The sequence below is a fragment of the Papaver somniferum genome, chromosome 4, assembly GCF_003573695.1.
Source record: "Papaver somniferum cultivar HN1 chromosome 4, ASM357369v1, whole genome shotgun sequence".
Lineage (NCBI taxonomy): Eukaryota > Viridiplantae > Streptophyta > Magnoliopsida > Ranunculales > Papaveraceae > Papaver > Papaver somniferum.
The window spans coordinates 132896575-132902395 of NC_039361.1; positions in this window are offsets into that span (position 1 = coordinate 132896575).

Genomic DNA, 5821 nt, shown 5'->3' on the forward strand with positions numbered 1-5821 from the left:
GTGCACAGGGTCTGTTGTAGTGAGTGTGCAAGGTAGGGTCGAACCACAGAGACTTGGGTGTGAATTGAAGTGATGAAGCAAGTGACAGTTAACAAGAAAAATCAGTGGTAGTGAATAAGAAACAGTGAAACAAAGACAAACAAACCAAGGCTGTTAGCCAAGGGCAGTGACAGAACTGAAAAACAGTAGCATGTAAAGCAAGTAAACAGGAACATGGTAGGGCTTTTGAATCCACATCTTGATCCTAAACTAAGGCAGATCCTAATCAAATCATGTTCTTGTTTCATCTCAGGGAAGATTATGGATGATTTAACTAATCTTACTAACTTACCCCTAGCATCAACTGTCTTCTCACATTACAGCTGATCACAGGCTTGTTTGCTCAACCAGTTATCTAGCAATCCGCATTAGTGGAAGGTTAATCCCCTAAGTTCTCTAGTTCACCCCTAGCATTGAGTGTCTTATTACAGCACACTCAATCACAGGTGCATTTGATCACCAAGTTTACTAACTTCCCTACTTCAATTAAGCACAGTCCTTCAAATAAACTGAATCCTTAGCTACTCTCACTCTTACACCCCTAGAATCAGCTGTCTTCTTACAGCACAGCTGATCACAGGTGCATTCACTCAACTAGCCAATTATCAATCCTAATTAGTTTCAGCACTACAAGAACAGTGACATGAGTAAGGACTATCCTAGCTTACAATTCAAGAGTATCATCTAACCCCTAGCAAATGGAGTTAGAACATAATGAAATTAAATGACAATGGAATTGAAATTGTTTAAAACATTGAACTGAACTTGAACTGAAATTGAAACAACATTAACAATTGAGGTCCTGGCTATTCCAGGCCTCTTGGTGGTGCTCTGGCTAATCTAGGCATGCAATACAAACATCCCACAGCATCTATTTATACATATAAGCAAAATCCCAAAAATCCCCCAAATCAGTGAAATTAGGATTTGCCCAAAATTCCAAAATTCACTCACTTAACACACTGATAACAACCCTAATACGTGACCCATGCTTCTAATTAGACGTACAATCAATTTCCCCAAAAATCCCCAATTTATGGAATTAGGGTTCTTATAAAAATTTCTATTAAGATTTACCTAGTCACTGATGACACTGGTAGATGTCGACCCATGCCTCCAATTCTTCTCCTGATGCTCTAGCTACGTCCAATTGTCCATCTAACTCAACCTAATTTACCAATTTTCACATGTTAGGGTTTTGGAAGAAAAACATGTATAAAAATGGGAAATTAGGTGGCTAGATAGGTGGTAATGATGGTAGTGGAGATGGGTTATGGTGTTTGGTTTATTTGAGAGGAGATGGTGGTGGTTGAGGTGGTGGTTGAGCGGGGCAGTGGTGGAGCAGGCGATGGAGAGGCTGTTGCAGTGAAGAAGAGGGGGAAGAAGATGGAGTTGGTCGATGGGAAGATAGCTTAGGGTTTGTTTGGGTGTAATACACCTAGGTGCTAGGGTGTTGAGCGAGGATAAGGATTTTTGATGTTTCGCAAAGACGAGCCGTGGGATGAGATCTTCTGAGACGGGTCTAACGGCCAAATGGAGACAGATTACGAGCGACCGTTGGATGCAAAAAAACAACGAAACTAACGACGCAAGATGGAGTTAGGTGTTGTAGTGTTAGACAGGATCTTCAGACTTTGATGTACTGACGATGCTGCGACCGTAGGATGCTGAGATGATCCAATCTGACGGCTATAAAGGGAAACGGGTATGGATATAGGAAATGGATTTGGGTGAGGGTTTTGGGCCTTGGGTATGCCAAGCTCATATCTTCTTTAAGAACAATTCTTCCTCTTCAAGCCCATTTCTAGCCTTTTGATCTTGTGCACAACATTCTTCGCGGCTTCCTTGCGTAATTCCTCCCGGCTTTTCACTACTTTTCTGCTCTTTTCCGCTCCGCTATTCATCCAAACTTTATTTGGTACCTAAAAATGCAAAATTAATTAATAAAAATATTTATTCTTGAAAACAATGAAAATACAGAATATGGGTTAAAATGGAGAATTAGAGCACAAAAGATGAGTTAAATGCCAAGAAAAATATATATAAATATGCACTTTTTAGCACTCATCAATTCTCATACTTCCTATCAAGTCGTTCGACTTAGGCATGTACCGATGGCGCATTGGGCATGGCGTCAGAAGTAAGCTACATCCATATGGGATGCTCATACTTCCTATCAAGGCATTCGACATATGCTAAAAACCTGAGTGTCGTAATTTAGCTCAAGAGGAGTCCATTTTGATGGGAAACGACCCAAAGATCAAGACATGTTGATCTATAGATCCACTTTGTCACCAGAATTTAGCCAAATTCCATCGTTTAGGGCCTCAAAAGGCCGTTTTCGCCGTTTTAGAAAAGTTTTTGTTTTCTTAATAAACCCTTCTTGGAACAAGGGTAAGTTGGAACGGTGTGGAAGCTAAGCTAGCTGCATCATACTCCACGAGCATGCTTGCAAGGGCAGATGGACGTGCATTTTCCTAGCCATAAAGCCCGGATCGTAGCATCATCATGGCGCATCGGGGGAGTTACAGCCTGCGGGGCAACGCGCCAAAGGCGTAATTTTTCGATCTGTCACATCGTTTATTTACAGAAAACCCAGTACATACACCAAATTAAGTCAGTTCATCTGACGAGTGAGTTTGAAAGTCAGTTCATCTGACGGTTAATAATTGATGTGCAGACACCAAATTTGGTCAGCGGATTTTAGAGATCTAATAGCTGAGTTTCAAAGTCAGTTCATCTGACGGTTGATAGTGCAAGATTGCTTAATGTTTCCAATTTTTGTTGTTGTTATTAAAAGGGGGGAGATAAATGCTTCCGCTCAACTAAGCTATTGTTCTTCACCAATTCTAGCTGCTGGAAAGATAACGATCTTGATAAGTTAAGTTGGTTTGTTTACTACAAAGAGTTAATGTGAAGTAGACCTAGTTGAAAGCGACAAAATTTAAATCCAAAATATGGCTACCTGAGTCTTGTCTGTTTACCAGTCAAGATGGAAAAGAACGGACAATGATTATCCATTTCCCTTGAAAAGGGTAATGGTTATCCGTTCTGGAGAGAACGGTTGACGATTTTCTGTTTTTTTTTTCTTAGAACGAGCAATGGTTAGCCGTCCCTTGATTTCTCAGGAAATTACCATTAGAGCTAGGCTCTTCCCAGACTGATATGTAAAGGCATTTGGGAAGAGGTTGGGCACCTCCATAAAACCCGGTCTAAAAAAATGTTTTTATGTTATTCTTAGCAAAAATGTGAGTCTTATCTTATAAAAACATGTTTTTATGCTATTCTTAGCAAAATGTAAAAATGAAAAATAAATGTGAAACAGTGGTTCTAAACGAACCATGAAAAAAAACTAGGGCTTTTTAATAAAGTAACCACCTTTTTGAACCATATTTAAGAAACTGGCCGTTTTTTTGAATCTTTATATAAACTGGCCGATATTGACATTTTCCATCCCGTTTTTTTCAAAAAACGAATTTAGATAGTTAACTGGCTACGTGGCAGTTAACCTGCTAGGTAAAAGACGACTTAACCCTCGTCTGAGTTCGTAACCAAACCAGTATCGAGTCAACTCGGTGACTCATTGCAACGGTCGGATTTGTAACGGTTGGATTTGTAACGGTCAGATTCAGCTTCATTCATATAAATTAGGCCCTGCAGAGAAAAACCATAGTATTTGTCATACTCAACAGATCAAAAAAATAAAAATAAATAAGACATGAGCCAAAATGAAGTAAACTCTCAGGCAGCAGTTAGCAGCAGCAAGGTAAGATTAAGATTAAAACAACCCCTAATTTCATGTTCTATATGTGCACAGGGAATTCATGATCCAAAGGTATGTCCTTGGATTATTCCAGGTGCAAATATATACCATGTAATGGTATAAGGCAACTATTGTGTTCAAAAGCAAAAGAAACAAACGAAAAAATGTTTTTGAAGTGTTCAATTCCAACCTGTCAGTACTTTGAATGGTTTGACGATGCCATCGATCCTGTCAAATGCAAGATGGTGAAATTACCAGTAGAGAATGGTTGTTACGCTTGCGGAGAATCTGGTCATTGCTTCAAAAACTGCCCACTGCAAAATCAAACCTGCAACAAAGATCACTGCAAATCAAAAATGGAGATGAAATTTTGCAAGAATGAACACAACAAGAACAGAATTCTTTGGACTAGTCACCATATATAACTCTCCAGCCACACAAGGGTCAACACCATAGTCAGTCACAAATTCCAACATTTTCTTAATCAATGTAACAGCAGTAGGAACCAAATTACCATCTACCCATGATGCAGATTCAGTCCTCCTATTGTACCATGTACCCATCACTAAGTTAGCATACATTATTCCTATCATTATAATTGGTTTATTTTCTCATCTTGTTGATCATATTGTTAAAAGACTCTGAAAATTGTTGTTCATATGTTCACAACAGTGAATAGGGTTAAAAAAGGCTGGACCTGTGGACCATGTAGCAGGATCTTCTCTACTGAGATAAGCACCAGCTGCAGCACTCTGTTTACAATATTGTCAAAATGTTCCTGCACAGCCAATCAAAAACTAGCTAACTTGACTGTCAAATAGTGCATAAAACCAATAACAAAGAACTGTTGTGAACTGTCAAACCTGAAAATGCTTTTCTTGTATGCTTTTGCTGCATTCCAAAGAACTGTATAATTCAAGACCCTTGTAATCCTTCTTGAAATTTTGTATAAATGTCTGCATTTTAACACATGCAATTAACATAAGGACTTTATCTGATCTGACAAACAAAAGAAAAAGAAACAAAGTTAGACAAGAAAGTTACCTCCAACAGTATCTGTGGTGATGGCCAGGGAACACTATACCAACAGCTTCCAATAAACCTTTTGCCTATCTGAAATGAAAGCCACTTTCACTGGATGTGCTAATATTGCATCCTTCAAATGCTTCAAAAAAATGATCCAATTTTCTTTGTTTCAGCTCTGCATACCATAATTCCTAACATTACTAACCCATTCTGTCCATCAAGTGCAGTTGCAGCCATCAATACTCCCCCATATTCCCCTGTTAGATGGCAGGCATCAAGCCCTATAACTCCCCTGCATGCTTTTCGCCAACCCCTCATTGCAGGTTCAAATGAGAGTGTCATGCTTTCAAAGGTGTTATTCACTGTGTCAAAAGTGAACTTAGCAACAGACCCATCATTGCATTTTGTAAACATCTTGCAGAATGCTGGTACTTCATGTAACTTTCTTTATAGTTCCCATATAATGACTCTAAAACTAGATTCCTAGCCTTCCATGCACACTGATATGGTATATTTACTCTCTTTTCAGCTAAGAAGTCTTCCTTGATTTTATAAGGGTCTGGAACAACTTTTTTAGGCTTATTCTTCATCTGATCAAGAACAAAATCCTTTACAAAATGAGGATCAGCAGATCTATTCCTATTTTGGGGATCCCCTTCACACTTATGTTCCAAATTCACTTTCCTAAGAACAAAAGTCTTCTCACCCTCTTTCTTGCTAGCATACACAAACCAAGGACAATCATGTTCTGTTTTAAACCTACACTCAGCCTTAATTCTAGAGGGAGCACTTCTATCCAAAATATATTGACACTTATTAAGAACACATAACCCCTGAGATGTTTCTTAAATGCTTCCTTATTTTCAAATCTAGTTTTTACCTCCATTTGCTAGGATCTACTGGAATAAAAACTTCTTCTTCAGGGAAAAGATCTACATCATGCTCACCCTTCATGTACTGACCAAAATCATCATCAAAGTCATCCATGTAAGC